Genomic DNA, 16,721 nt, shown 5'->3' with positions numbered 1-16,721 from the left:
CAGTCTACGGCCTGTTTTGAATGTATAAGGTAGAACATGATCTACCTTTTCTTTAAAAAAAAGGCGTTGTCGTGAAGGCTAGGTGTCCCTGGTTGTGTCGTGGCATTGTATTATGGTCGTCCTGTGATTAGTTTTTTGGCAACGTAGTCGTGTGTGGTTATGTTGGTCAATTATTTAGGGATCTGTTGTATTAGAGGGTTGCCTCACCACATTGTATTGTTTTGCCGTGTAATTTGATGATGTTGCTTTATTTATAAAGCGGGGGCGAAAACCTATTTTAAGAGTTTTGAGCACCAAAGACGTCTCCAACGTTGTTGTTCTCTTTTTGAAGGCACCATCTTGGGAGATAGCTGGTGGCTATCGTTGGTTGGCGTTGGCGGCGATGGAGGTGGTACGGTCTGTCATCTACCGTGTTGACGATGGTGGGTCTTGGCTGCGTGGCGGTCTTGGCGATGGACGTGTGTTGATGGACGCGCGAGGATGATGGTGATGTCTGACGTCATGAGGGTATTGACGGCAGTTCGTTCTGGCAAGGTCAATGGATCTCTTCTAAAATTGGGATGACAGAAGATGTCTGCGGCAGATTCTAGAGCATGCGCATGCGGCGCATGATGAGGGTCTATTATACCGGTTGATGATCTCGGTTCATCGTGGACGGTTTGATGAAGCTATTGGATTAGATGATGTTCGTGAGGGCACATCGTTAAGCTAGTAGGTGCAGTGACATAGATTATTATTGGAACTTTGAAATAATTCATGTGTTTGTTTGTCATATTTTATTAAATAATAATTTGATAAAGACGACTGCGTACATCGTTTAATGCACTCGTCGTTTTTTTTTTGAAAAGGGAAAGGAAATGGCTCGCGTGGAGGCGAGCGAGAACCCTGGATGCGGATGGTACCACCCGCGGCAGGACTAGTCGTACTACTAGCTGCTTCGATCCGGTCAGAACCCGTATTTAATGCGTTTAATTAAGAAACGTGTTTAGTGGAACGGGAAGCTACTAGTAGTCGTCGAGGCGTGCACGCGCTACCGTATGAACTGAAACACCACTCCACTAGCACAAAAGTATCCATCAATTTAACAGATGTAGAGACCATCGTTCCACTACCTTTGACGGCATCATGTAGCGTTGACAGCTTGACATAGACCTATACCAGCCACTTCAGGAATCAAACCGTCCATAGTTCTGACTGTAAAAAGTGGATCGCCTTACAATTGGATCTGCTGACCATTGGATGTTTCTGCGTAGGTGTGTGCGTGTTTTTCAAGGTTTGTAGCTTCTTTTGGGTAATCTTTCCAGCTAATTCGTGCTTGTCGCCGGCAGCAAAGATGGCCTTTTCCACACTACTAGGGTGGGAGTGGCAACATGGTGGTGTGTGCTGGTTTTGTTATGATGGCCTTTGTATGCAGATGCATTTTTTTCATTTTAAAAGAATTTTGGTCATTTTCTTTTTCTTTTTACTAGCAAAACGCCCATGTACAAATTATATTACTCCCTCCGTTATAATGTAGTGCATATAGATTTTCTGAAAAATCAAACTTTACAAACTTTGATCAAGTTTATAGATAAAACTATTTATATCTATGATACGAAATATATATAATATAGAAATACATCTTTATGTATATGATAATATGTATTTGGTATTCTAGATGTGTGTGTTTTTCTCTATAAATTTGATCAAACTTTATAATGTTTGATTCTCAAACAAATTATACGACTGAAAAGTGGGAGGCTTGTGCACCACAAGGTTTGCAATTTCGTCCTAGTTTCCAGTTTTGGAAGGGGGGGGGGGGTGCATTGTTTACTTCATAACCAATCATGGTGATCTACTACTTCACACCGCCTTATTGCTTGTTGTGCCTTGCCACAGCGCCACCCCGTCTTCCTTTCCTCCCCTTGGCGCATCTCCAAAGGAGACTTTGAAAGCTCCGGTATATATCCGGATTGTTTTTCCAGACCACTTTTGTTAACTTTGGTCATCCAATGAAGACCGTTGTGGACTGGACGTCCATTTTTTTCGCAAACCGCAAGTAAAAGCACCCCAAGTCCTATAACTTGTCCAAAATCTGATGATTTTAGTCAAGAACTTGCAAAACGACACCCCACCGTCCTCAAACTTGCACTAGATGTGATGATTTGGTCCTAGGCCAATGACAACGACAAGTGGTGCCCAGGTGGCCGGAAATGGTCATCGCGACACTTTTGCAGATCCCCTCCTGCCGTTTTCGCTAATTAACCCGCAGTACACACCACCTGAGTTAAATTTGTCTCAATTTCTCTTTGCATCCGTTCGTTCCCCCGCGACCACCTTCTGTCATTTCGGGGACGACAGGAGCGGCGACCGCCGATGATGCCAGCCACCACGTCGTCGTCGCCGGAGTTCACCGGGGGTATGGAGGCGCCTCCCTCCGCTCATCTCGTCCGCCCGTTGGGCGTCTTCCCTCCCGACTATTGTTAGTCTTCTGCCTCCATCTACTCTGCTTTATTCTCCGTCTGCCTTCTTTCTCCGTTGTTCACAACACTGGTAAGCGGTCTGATTCGAGGTTGATACAAGGCCTTCTAGTGCTAGTGCTTGCCTATTGTTCTTGCAGGGCAGTAAAGCTAGGGTTTCAGGCAATGATTTTAGGCTAGGGTTTTGGGCGATAAAGTACTTGTTTTGGCTGATAAAGTAGGGGTTTAAGCCTAGGGTTCTTCGATGAATGTAGTGGCTAATGCCTGTGTATACTTAAATGAAGCTCTTTTGTGCTCTTGAAGATGACTGTGTCAGAAGCAATTTAGTGATAAATTCTGAACTTTGTAGTTCAGTTATGCTCAATATCGTTTGCAGTGTAGTTTCAGTCATGCATTTAGCTCAATGCTGCAATTCAGTTATGCTTATGGTCATGCACAAGAATTGTTGCAACTTTTGTAATGATAAAATTTCAGTTTCTGCAGTTAGTTAATTGAATTTTGGCGGTGCACATTTTTGCAGTTTTTGTATGGCTGGACATTTGTAGTTCAGTTATGCTCATGATGCGTTCAGTTATTTAATTTCATTAAATTCTTAGTTGGAGTTGTGTTGCTGCTTGTTTAGTGTTTACAATGTACACTTTTTGGATGCAGTACGTGATTCAGCAAATGGACAAGAGGTGGATACTCCTTTTTTACACTAAACTTGAGCATGGTGGAATTTTCTGTGGACCGCGTACCAAAAACCGTCGCCGGATATGGACCATCTTGTCTGATCTCCGAGCGTCGAGCGACCTCCCATGCATGCTCATGTGGGATTTTAATGAAGCTATGTGGCAGTGTGAGCATATGTCAGCCACCCCACGCCCCCGCTGGCCAAATTGCAGCATTTCGTTAAGTTGTACAAGATTGTGAGCTCCATGATCTTAGGTTTGCTGAAGCTCCGTTCACTTATGATAATAGGAGGAGTGGAAGAGCAAACGTGAAAGTGAGGTAGGACCGTGCTCTAGCTGATGATCGATGGAGGGACATTTTCTCAGACACTAGTGTGGTCCATTTGGTTTCTCCATGTTCGGACCGCCTACCACTACTTGTCCACCTGCAGAGAGAGGAAACACTACCTTCGAGGCAACGACCGAGGCAGTATGAAGTTTTTTGGGGGCATGTAGGTGAGCTGCATGTATTGATCCAGCAAGCATGGGATGCCACACAAACTAAAGGTAATTTAGCAGCAAACACAGCAGGACTGAACCAAGTGATGGATAAATTGCAAGGATGGAGTAGACGGAAATTTGGTAATGTCCTGAGAGACCTTGAATGCACGCGTAAAAACTGGATCACCTAGTGCAGACCAGTGGAGATCCACCAGAGATAAGAAGGTTGTCAGATAATATGTAATGAACCGCTATATAAAGAAGAACTCCTATGGCTGCAATGATCTCGTATTAGCTGGCTCAAAGAGGGTGATTGAAACATGAAGTTTTTCCACAGTAGATTTGTTTGGCGAGCCAGGAAGAACAAGATTAAAAAACTGAAAGATGATGATGGTGCATGGCAAACTACACCCTCGATCATGGAATTAACGGCCACTTCCTTTTTTAAGGACTTGTTCACCATAGATCCTTCTTTGAATGCTGATGAGATAATTGTCTTGATAATGAATGACTCACTTTATAGGGATTTTACTGAATAATAAATAGGCGACACTCTATTTCAAACAGGTCCTCTGAAGCCCCCTAGTCCAGATGGATTCCCATCAAGGTTTTATCAAAGAAACTTGGCGATTTTGAAGGACACGATTATTGCGGCAGTCCGACTGTTCTTTGCCACAGGGCACATGCACTACAAAAAAAGACACATCCGTGACATTTTGGGCCGAACGAATTTTTTTCCTGTCATACATATGACACTTCTATGATGATAATTGTGACAAAACCCGGTATGATCATAGATGTGGTGGGCTCCTACTTCTATGACAAAAAATCATGACAGAAAATGGGCTTTTTGTCCTGGGCGGGCCGGAGACACAGCTGCATGACATTCTTTGGGCCGCCCATGACGGAAAAAACCGTGGTAGAAGCGAGGGAGAGGAAAATTTTAGGGAGTTCCCGGTTATGGTGGGAGGTCGGGGGCCGAGCGATGCGCGTTTCTCTCGTACATGTACGCGCGTGTGTGCGAGGCGTTGGCTCTCACTGAACCCGAGCGAGGCGTTGGGCTCTAACTGAACCCGAGCGATTGCACTGCAGGCTACACGTTACTGAACCCGAGCTATCGATCGATGGCTGTTAACTGAACCCGATCGAGCGATTCCTTCGCTACTGCTGCTAACTGAAGCCGATCGATTGGATGAACAATGAGCGTTGGGGGGGTGGATGAACAGTGAGCGTTGGCGTTGCCTCTGGATGAACAGGACCCCGTGGTGTGGAGGGCTGGATGAACAGTAGACGGTGGAGGGGTGCCCGTAGAGGGGTGGTTGAACAGGACCCCGTGGTGTGGAGGGCTGGATGAACAGTAGACGGTGGAGGGGTGCCCGTGGAGGGATGGTTGAACAGCATCCGGTGGAGTAGCGCGCGGTGGAGGCTGGATGAACAGGAGCCCGTGGAGGCTGGAGGAGGTCGACGGTAGCCCGTGGAGGCTGGAGGAGGTCAATGGTGGAGATGAACAATATCCCCTGGAGTTCTGTTTTGCAGTACGCCACACCCCTCTCGATGAACAGGGCCCCCGTTTCGACCGTAGGAGGTCCGTTTCATTCGTTTTGTGGTACGCCACACCCCTCCCGATCAACAGGACCCCCGTTTCGACCGTAGGAGGTCCGTTTCGTTCGTTTTGCGGTACGCCACACCCCTCCCGATCAACAGGACCCCCGTTTCGACCGTAGGAGGTCCGTTTCCTCCGTTTTGCGGTACGCCACACCCCTCCCGATCAACAAGACCCCGTTTCGAACATAGGAGGTCCTTTTCCTCCGTTTTGCGGTACGCCAGGCCTTGTTTCCATCGCTTGTTCCGTCCAAGCCCTCCCGATGAACACGACCACGCATTCCGTTCCGACCCAGCCGGTTGGCTCCCACGCATTCCGTTGCCTCCTGATGAACATGATGCATTCCGTTGCCTCCCCATGAACACGACGCATTGCGTTGCCTCCCCATGAACACGACGCATTCCGTTGCCTCCCCATGAACACGACGACGATGCTGTTTCTCCATTCCGACCCAGCCATGTACACGAGCCTTGGCCGTTGATACGTCTCCAACGTATCTATAATTTTTGATTGCTCCATGCTATATTATCTACTGTTTTGGACTATATTGGGCTTTATTTTCCGCTTTTATATTATTTTTGGGACTAACCTATTAACCGGAGGCCCAGCCCAAAATTGTTTTTTTTTTGCCTATTTTAGTGTTTCAGATAAACAGAATATCAAACGGAGTCCAAAAGGAATAAAATCTTCGGAAACGTGATTTTCTCGCCAAACGTGATCCAGGAGACTTGGACCCCACTGCAAGGGATCAAAGAGGTGGTCACGAGGGTGGGGGCGCCCCCCCCCCCTATAGGGCGCGCCCCTGCCTCGTGGGCCCCTCGGTGCTCCACCGACGTACTCCTTCCTCCTATATATACACATGTACCCCCAAATGATCAGAACAGGAGCCAAAACCCTAATTCCACCGCCACAACTTTCTGTATCCACGAGATCCCATCTTGGGGCCTGTTCCGGAGCTCCGCCGGAAGAGAACCGTCATCATGGAGGGCTTCTACATCATCCTAGCCCCTCTGATGAAGTGTGAGTAGTTTACCTCAGACCTTCGGGTCCATAGTTAGTAGCTAGATGGCTTCTTCTCTCTCTTTGAATCTCAATACAAAGTTCTCCCCCTCTCTCGTGGAGATCTATTCGATGTAATCTTCTTTTTTGCGGTGTGTTTGTTGAGACCGATGAATTGTGGGTTTATGATCAAGTCTATCTATGAATAATATTTGAATCTTCTCTGAATTCTTTTATGCATGATTGGTTATCTTTGCAAGTCTCTTCGAATTATCCGTTTGGTTTGGCCAACCAGATTGGTAGTTCTTGCCATGGGAGAAGTGCTTAGCTTTGGGTTCGATCTTGTGGTGTCCTTACCCAGTGAGAGAAGGGGCAGCAAGGCACGTATTGTATCGTTGCCATCGAGGATAACAAGATGGGGTTTATTTCATATTGCATGACTTTATCTCTCTACATCATGTCATCTTGCTTAAGGCGTTAATCTGTTTTTAACTTAATACTCTAGATGCATGCTGCATAGTGGTCGATGAGTGGAGTAATAGTAGTATATGCAGAATCGTTTCGATCTACTTGTCACGGACGTGATGCCTATATACATGATCATGCCTAGATATTCTCATAATTATGCACAATTCTATCAATTGCTCAACAGTAATTTGTTCACCCACCGTAGAATACTTATGCTCTTGAGAGAAGCCACTAGTGAAACCTATGGCCCCCGGGTCTATTCTCATCATATCAATCTCCATCACTTTTATATTGTTTTGCTATTTACTTTGCCTTTACTTTTTACTTTGCATCTTTATATCAAAAATACCAAAAATATTCTATCTATCAGATCTCACTCTCGTAAGTGACCGTGAAGGGCTTGACAACCCCTAATCGCGTTGGTTGCGAGTAGCTATCGCTTTGTGCAGGTACGAGGGACTTGAGCGTGGGCTCCTACTGGATTGATACCTTGGTTCTCAAAAACTGAGGGAAATACTTACGCTACTCTGCTGCATCATCGCTTCCTCTTCGGGGAAAACCAACACAAGCTCAAGACGTAGTAGCCGTACGTATGCGCGAGTAGGCATTCGAGACCCCGCCCGTATGTACACATACGTGGCCGTATTTTCTTTCTTGCACCCTGGCCGTTGTACGTACATGTACATGCTACGTGCGCGCCTCCACTACGACACGTACGCGCCTCTACTACGACAAGTGCGCGCCTCTACATCCACCAGTATGGCAGTATATATGTACGTACACGTTCGCGACCAGAATGACAATGCTACGTACGCTTCGATCAGGTGGGTCCCGACTGTCAGGCACTTCCTTGTGTGCGAAGATGTAGCTGGTGGGTCCCAGCAGTCAGGGGGCGAATCATTTTTTTTTTGCCCAGACGGACTTCCTTGCGTGCGAAGATGTAGCTGGTGGGTCCCAGCAGTCAGGGGGGCGAATCGTTTTTTTTGCCCGGACGCACTTCCTTGCGTGCGAAGATGTAGTTGGTGGGTCCCAGCAGTCAGGGGGAAACATTTTTTCACGAAATACGGTGGCCCATCCGGTGGGTCCCCGCTGTCAGGTGGAGGAATCATTATTTTGCGCGTAATAAGGAGGCACTTCCTTGCTGCGGCCATGGACCCAGCTGTCAGCCTCTCCACGTACAGTCCACGTCCGATGGAAGTCGTTCCTTGACCACGTTGACCACGCCGCGCCGAGAGCACCACATCGGTGGACGACGGCAAGGACTAGGAAGGGGACGAATCGGAGCCGGGAAAGACGCAGCAGTGGATGCCCACGCGAAGAGGAGTATGAGGATTCACTGGTTCGACTGCGGTGTGGGGCTGCTGTCGCCGCAGAATAACAGGGGGTGTGGGTGAGTAGAGGGATGGCCTGGCCAGCGGTGGGAGTAGTAGGGGGCGGTGAGGCCTCCGCGGCATCACAGCCGGCCACGGGAGGCAGGAGCACGCGGCACGACCGACACTGGTTTGGGCGGCTGGAGCAAGAAGACCAGAGGTTGAAGAAGCACTACGGTCGTTGGATGAACATCGTACGGTAGCAGGAGCTAGAATCATTCATATTGACTAAGTTGGCAAAGCCCTCCGTCCCCGTCAACTTGGTAGGCCCACAAGTCAGCCTCCCACTATGCTGGGTTCCAGCTGGCAGGGGGAATATTCATTTTTTTGTGTAATAAGGAGGCACTTCCTTGCATGCGAAGATAGCTGATGGGTCCGACATGTCAGCGGGGGGCACGTTATTTTCGCGAAATACAGAGGCCCTTCTGGTGGGTCCCAGATGTCAGGTGGAGAAATCATTATTTTGCAAGTAATAAGGAGGCATTTCCTTGTGTGCGGCTGTGGACCCAGCTGTCAGCCTCTCCACGCACAGTCTACTTCCGATGGTGTCATTTGTTGACCACGTTGACCATGCCGCACCGAGCGCATCCAAGGTGGTGGACGACGGCGAGGCCCCGGACAGCAACGAGCCGGAGATGGGAAGACGCGGGAGTAGAGTCGCAGACGGAGAGGTGTACGAGGGTTAACTGGTTCTAGTGCGGTGTGGTTCGGTAGTCGGTGGAGAAGAACAGGAGGTGTGGAGGGGTGGAGGTAAGGCCTGGCCAACGGTGGTGTAGTGCTTCATAGCGAAGCGTGCTAAGCAGAGCTGCTAGCAGCAGGAGGCAGGAGGTGGTCCTGGCGGCGCTGGAGGAAGAAGACGAGAGATTGAAAATGGATGCCGGTCGTTGGATGTAAATCCAACGGCTAACATGTCAGAATCATTTGTTGACTAAATTGACAACGACTTGCGTTGGCTTCGACCTATTGGCCCACATTTCAGCCTCCAAAAATGTGGCACGTATTCAACCCATTTTTTCAGAATTTACAGTCTTTTTTTTGCGCAGTAGAATTTATAGTTAATTTGATCTTTTTTTAAATTACAACCATTAGCTGGCCTGGGTGAACAAATAATGCAGCGTTCATGCGGCCCATTTTATTTATTTCCTAAAAAATTATAGGTCATTTGCACTTTCTCGAAATACACGATTTTGCTGGGTTGATTCTAATTATAATGTTGGGTTGGGCCAACAATGTTATCAAAAAATAAAAAGGGGCTAAGCATTTTGTTATAAATATATTTAAATAATAAGTGATATTATTACATTCGTCCTTAAATCTTACCAAGCTTTTGTACACAATCACTAGGATTTTCTTGCCAAAACAATCCAGGATTTTATTTGTTAAGAAATTATTTTTATAAGTTAATAAGATGTGGGATATTGTTTTCTTGCATATGTAAGTATCTGTTAAATATATGATGACAATAAAAATAATATATAATAACATATAAAATAATTTAAATATATATAATATAGTTAGAAGGGAAACATAAGTTGGACCTGGCGTTCCTATTCTTATATAGAAAAATAGAACAAACCTCTGTGTTTTCTTCAAAAAAATACATAAATTGGGCTGCCAAAAATAAAACCATGGATGGGAGGTCCATAGGCCGGTGCGCATGTTAAAAATGAAAGCCTAGACGGGGCAGCCCAAAACCACGTCCAACACTTGCCAAAACTTCGTCCTTCGTTTTCTCTATGTTTCGCACACTCGACATTGTGTGGGCATTTTGACTGTGCATCATATGAAGATGTGCTATGCATGAATGTTGATCAGCGTGATGTTAACTGGCCGGTAGTTCCATTTTCGACCATGAATAAAACTTTCAACATGATGTTAACCCTGTTTGAAAAGGCCGTGTTAATATAAATGTTCTATCTCTGAAAGTTGCAGTTTTTTATCTGAAACTGATCTTGCAGTTTCTTATCTGAAACTGAAACTTGCAGTTTCTTCTCTAAGAATCACATTGTCTGCACTTTTATACTCCTATGAAACTACATTTTAAGTGCTAAAAATAGATCTCTAGAATTCATAAAATACTTCATATGCTCAATACTGCAAATCTGAAATTCAAAAGACATTCATATCTGAAAGTACTCTCAAAATACACAACACAAAACACAATTCACAACCTACAAATACTGACAACCCTAAGCTCCTCCTGACAATTCACAACCTGCCCGACTATTGGGCTGGGGGGGCAGCCCCCTCCTATTCCTCGGCGACAGACAGCCGCCCCATGAGACGATGTGAACGGCGAGGGAGACGATGGCGGGGAAGCGTCGTCAGGCCAACTGCTTTTCTCCTCTTGCAGTTGGGTTCCATCGACGAAGACTCCGCCGGCTCGCTCTGGCAGGACACCCTCACAAACGGCACCCTGTAGATGCTCGATCCTTCAATCTCTGGTGGATGCTCCATCTGGGATCGATACTCCCACCACCGCTCCCTCACGATAGGATTCGGTGAATCTATTTGCTCCATGGCCCAGAGGAGCAGCTCTATGTACTCCGGCGCGACTCCCTTCGGGAGTATCGCCGTCTTTTCGCTCTGTTGCAGATATTTGGCCATGGATGTCGCCGTCGCCGCTAGTTGGTCCTTGTTGTCAAACCAAGACTGTATCTCCAACATCCTAGCTAGCTTCACAGGGTCGCCGTCTGCGATCCTCACGTATCGGTTGTACTCCATCAATCTACTTCTCCACAGCACCTTCACTCACCGGCGGTGGTTTTTGAATGGAAGAGGAGAGGAGCAGCGCTGGTTTTGGATTAGAACGGGAGAGGAGCGACGCTGGTTTTAGACTGGAACAGGAGAGGAGGGGCGGTGGTTTTGAAATGGAAGAGGAGAGGAGGGCGCTGCATTTAGATTGGAACATGAGAGGAGCGGCGGTGGTTTAAGAGGAGAAGAGCGGAAGAGCGGCGCTGGTCTTGGAAGTATTTTTTTGTTGTTTTGCGTATTTTGGGTCAAAGTTTGACCACGTACTGTATTTGACAAGCAAAATGTGAATGCATGTCACCAAAAATTGTATCGTTTGGTTCGTATCTGAATGTACTTTCAAATTATATTATTTTTGCAACGTATAACATATATTTTATGTGCGAAAATCATGGTCAATTATGACCCAGAATAAAAGGGAGACTAGTTAATGTGGGGTCGCTTTCTTAATTGAAGGGTAAATTGATTTTGATTTTGATCTAGTCACAGCGCGCTGGCCCTCTCGTCCAATCCTAAATCGCTGCCGCACGCTCCTTTCCCTCTTCTCCATTGCAAAACCACCTCTTATCCTCTCCATCATCTCCATTCCAAAACCACCGTCTCGCCTCTCCCTCTTATGATCTTCTCCATTGCAAAACCACCTCCTCTCCTCTCCATCATCTTCATTCCAAAACCACTATCTCGCCTCTCCCTCTTTTGATCTTCTCCATTGCAAAACCACCTCCTCTCCTCTCCATCATCTTCATTCCAAAACCACCGTATCGCCTCTCCCTTTTCTCTATTGCAAGACCACCGTCTCTCCTCCCATCTTCCAAAGCTAGCACCAGACCACTCAGAAGGACATCTATGGAGAGGATGTAGCAGCGAATCAGGCAGATCACCGACAGTGACCAGGCAAAGTTAGCCAGGTTGAAGGAGATCCTTAGTTGGTTTGACAATGAGTGGGAGATTTCGAGGACGGTGCGGGCCATGTGGCAATGTATGCGAAAGAGCGAGACGGCGGCGATGAGGGCGGCGATGTACATGTACTCCTCGGCAGCAGTCACGCCGCAGTCCTCCGAGTTCATCGAGTATCTCCTCTGGGTGATGGAGCAGACAGATTTGCTCGAGGCGACAGTCAGGCGCAGGTGGTGGGCTGTAACGCCCCGAGACTGATGTGCCAGGTATCCTCCAGTTTTTCGCTGTTGTTGCCTTGTCATTTTCTTGTGTGTTGCATCTTGCCATGTCATCATCCGCATTGCATCTGCATGTTTTCACAACTTGCATTCGTTCCGGTCTCCTCGTTCCGTCCGTTGTCCGTTCTGAGCCCATACACACTTGCACGCGCCCGCGGCATGTCCGAAATAATATTTTATAAGTGGCTAGAAAATGTTCTCGGAATGGGTTGAAAGTTGGCGTGTGGTCTTATTTTAGTGTAGATAGACCGCCTGTCAAGTTTCATCGCATTCGGAGTTCGTTTGATAGCCCAACAGTTAAACTATAGTGGCATTATAGCCGGAAACACGTCGGACGTTTTCGGTCTCCAGAAACAGTCGCCAGGCCTCCCTCTCTTCTCTTCTCTCAGCTCAAGACTGTCTACACAGCCCGCTACCTACCGCCAGGTCCAACCTAACCTCTCTCGTCAGCCTGCGGCCCTCCTCGCGCGCGTCCGAAAATTGTCCCGGACCCGACCCGAGCAGTCGTCACCGTCATGTCCGGATCATCCCCAAACATCTACAAAACGTCTCCGTTTTCTTATTTGGGCTCCCTAGCCTATTTTTCCCGACCATCCGATTACGATTGAAGAGACGGATTAGCCCCTACCCAAAAACCCACTTACTATATATATACGGACCCAACCCTAGAAACTAGGGACTTGTCCCTGCCGCCGCCGCCGCACTTATCTCCCAAATCCCCATCGGGATCCACCCCGATCCACCTGCCCAACCAGCGCCGTCTCCTTCCCTTCCTCGTTTTCGCCACCGAACCAACCAGCCTCTGCTTTCCCTCGATCCACCCAAGCCCATCGATCCTCTCCCTCCTCGCTCTCCTCGTCGACCCGGGGAGACGAGCTCCTCCCGAGTGCCCGAATCAGCTCGCAGATGAGTCGCCGCCTTCCTTTTCTCCCCCTGTTTCTTCTTGTTGCCCCTGCCTCTCCCTGTGGCCTGACCTCTTGCTGCTGACAGGAACTACCATGGCCGTCCCGACTCCCTGCTGCCTCGAGCGCCCCCGCAGGACCTCGCCGGACCACCAAGCGGCAACCTCCCGAGGTTCCCCGTGCCCGGTGCCTTCCCTTTCTTCCCCTCCTTCCTCTGGCTCTCTCATCTCTCTCCCGTGTTTCACCCTCTCTCTCTCCCTGTCTCGTTGTAACAGAGACCCCGCAGGTTCCCTTCGCCATGGACGACCTCCTCGTCGCCCGTCCATCGCCTGAGGCTCCACCGACCGCGCCCTTCGACGGAGTCCACATCGTCCGGCTCGTCCAACCTCCCGCAGGCCTCCCCGTCACTTGCCAGAGCCCCAGCGTCGCCATGTCAACCTCGCCCCTGCCTTGTTGCCTTGCCTCTGCTTCGAGCGACAGGAACACCGACGCCCCGAACCAGCACCATGGAGACGCCACCATCGCCTCCTCCACCGGATCTCCTTCGCTCTGCCACCTAGCCGCCAGATCCACCCGTTCCGGCCGGTTCCTGCCCGGCGCTGCGCCGAACCCATGCCTCCTCCGCTGCCGTTCTTCTTCAGCAAGGTGCAGCAGCACTGCATCGAGCGCTTGACCACCACACGCGTGGGTCACCAGCTGGGCTCCAGATCAGAACCAACGCGCTTCCTCCCCACCGACTTGGGCCTGGCCCATGGGTGAGGCCACACCCCCAGCGCCCACCTTTTTTTCCCTGCTGTTGGGCTAGTCCATTTCGGCCCGATACGTTTTTTTTCTGTTCCAGCGATTTTAGCTATTATCCAGTGTAAAACAGTTTTACAGAAAAACCCTTGTTGATCATGCATTTAATAATTCCACAACCGTGCACCGGATTAAATTAATTTATATATGAAACTTGTTTAAAATTATGTGTAGATTAATAATATGCCATTTTCATCTATGTTTAAAATGTTTAAAATGTTGTTTGTTTAAACTTGCTTAAATAACTTGCTAAAATGATTTAATTCATAACTAAATAACCGTAGCTCCGTTTTAATTAAACTTTATATGTAAATGGGGTAGAAAAATGCCTAGTTTAACATGGTGGCTTCACTTTGCATGCTTAACAAATCTAAAATTATGTTTAGGGCAGAACAGTACCAAACCTAATATATGCATATGAGGAGTTTCCGGAATTGTTGTTCGTTGTTTCCGGCCTCATTTAAACTTGACTAGATAGGTAGTTTTCATTTGCTTCACCCTCTTGCCATGCTAACAACATTTAATATTGTTGGGTACATAAACGAGATCAAACTAAATAACGTGTTGTGGTGTTTTGTCAATATGAAACTCGTTGCATATTGAGCTCCACTTAATTTGTAGTGTTGTTTGTTGCACTTTGCCATGCCATGACATGTATCATTAAACCGGACATGCATCATACTTGTTGTGCATCATGCCATGATCGTGTGATAGTTGTTTACTATGTTGTGTGCTTCTTTCCGGTGTTGATTCTTCGGGTGGTTTCGATAACGTCGCGTTTGTGAGGACCCGTTCAACTACGTCCGTTTGTCTTCTTCATGGACTCGTTCTTCTTCCTTGCGGGATTTCAGGCAAGATGACCATACCCTCGAAATCACTTCTATCTTTGCTTGCTAGTTGCTCGCTCTTTTGCTATGCCTATGCTGCGATACCTACCACTTGCTTATCATGCCTCCCATATTGTTGAACCAAGCCTCTAACCCACCTTGTCCTAGCAAACCGTTGTTTGGCTATGTTACCGCTTCGCTCAGCCCCTCTTATAGCATTGTTAGTTGCAGGTGAAGATTGGAGTTTGTTCCATGTTGGAACATGGTTATTTTGTTGGGATAGCACAATACCTCTTATTTAATTAATGCATCTATATACTTGGTAAAGGGTGGAAGGCTCGGCCTTATGCCTGGTGTTTTGTTCCACTCTTGTCGCCCTAGTTTCCGTCATATCGGTGTTATGTTCCCGGATTTTGCGTTCCTTACGCGGTTGGGTTATAATGGGAACCCCTTGACAGTTCGCCTTGAATAAAACTCCTCCAGCAAGGCCCAACCTTGGTTTTACCATTTGCACTAACAACCTATAACCTTCCCATGGGTTTTCGCGAGCCCGAGGGTCATCTTTATTTTAACCCCCCCCGGGCCAGTGCTCCTCTGAGTGTTGGTCCGAAACGGGCAGCCTGCGGGGCCACCTCGGGGCAACTCGAGGGTTGGTTTTACTCGTAGCTTGACCTATCCGTTGTGCCCTGAGAACGAGATATGTGCAGCTCCTATCGGGATTTGTCGGCGCATCGGGCGGCTTTGCTGGTCTTGTTTTACCATTGTCGAAATGTCTTGTAACCGGGATTCCGAGCCTGATCGGGGCTTCCCGCTAGAAGGAATATCCTTCGTTGACCATGAGAGCTTGTGATGGGATAAGTTGGGACACCCCTGCAGGGATTGAACTTTCGAAAGCCGTGCCCGCGGTTATGGGTAGATGGGAATTTGTTAACGTCCGGTTGTAGAAAACCCGAAGTTGACCTTAATTAAAACACATCAACCATGTGTGTAACCATGATGGTCTCTTCTCGGCGGAGTCCGGGAAGTGAACACGGTGTTGGAGTTATGCTTGATGTAGGTTGTTCTAGGATCACTTCTTGATCATACTTTTATCGACCGTGCTTTGCCTTCTCTTCTCGCCCTCATTTGCGTATGTTAGCCACCATATATGCTAGTCGCTTGCTGCAGCTCCACATCATACCTTTACCTTACCCATAAGCTTAAATAGTCTTGATCGCAAGGGTGTGAGATTGCTGAGTCCCTGTGGCTCACAGTTTACTTCCAAAACCAGCTTGCAGGTGCCGTTGAACCGTGCAGGTGACGCAACCAAGCTCAAGGAGGAGCCCGATGAAGATCTTGTCCTTTGTGTTGTTTCGTTCTAGTTGATCAGTAGTGGAGCCCAGTTGGGGTCGATCGGGGACCTTGTCGCATTTGGGGTTCTTCTTTTATTTTGGTTCCGTAGTCGAACCTTGTTTGTATTTGGATGTTGTAATGCTTTATTCATGTAATTGTGTGAAGTGGCGATTGTAAGCCAACTATGTATCTCTTTCCCTTATGTATTACATGGGTTGTGTGATGATTACCTCACTTGCGACATTGCTTTCAATGCGGTTATGCCTCTAAGTCGTGCTTCGACACGTGGGAGATATAGCCGCATTGAGGGCGTTACATGGGCGTACAGGTCGAAGGTCGAGCACCCAGAGGATAACGAATCAATCGAGTACGGTGTGCCATTCGTGAGTGTGCAGAGCCAGCCGGAGCCACAGGAGTATTCGTTCTCCCACCGCAAGAGGAGGCCGGATGGCGCGACGTCGCTTCCCCGCCGTTCTCCACGGTTCCCTCGACGCTCGCCTCGTTTCAACGGTGGCGGTAGGGTTTAAGGTAAGCTTCGCACTAACCTAATCTTCCACCTGCTCATGCTTACAATCAGTGTGACAGCTAATGAAAATCATGCTTACAATCAGTCTCTGAGTACTATGCCAATCACCCTAAAATAGCTCTGGACCTTTGGGTCAAAGTTGTGACACAGTGTACAAATAAAGAAAAATAGATTGGTGCTTCTTTCAGAAAAGAGTACTCCCTAGAAAACTGCCAATATAAGCTACTAGTATTTGGTTAGATGATTTGCTGTCGAGAAAGATCCATCCACAGAGAGCGCCACACATCCCACTGGTGGTGGTGGATGCCAATGCGTGCATGCAGCATGGTTGGTGTCGGTAATTTTTTACTTGGCACACCT

This window comes from Triticum urartu, chromosome 2A (assembly GCF_056163025.1).
Source record: "Triticum urartu cultivar PI428250 chromosome 2A, HENAU_Tu73, whole genome shotgun sequence".
Taxonomy (NCBI): Eukaryota; Viridiplantae; Streptophyta; class Magnoliopsida; order Poales; family Poaceae; genus Triticum; species Triticum urartu.
The sequence above is the reverse complement of the archived record's forward strand: the minus strand, read 5'-3'. Positions refer to the sequence as shown.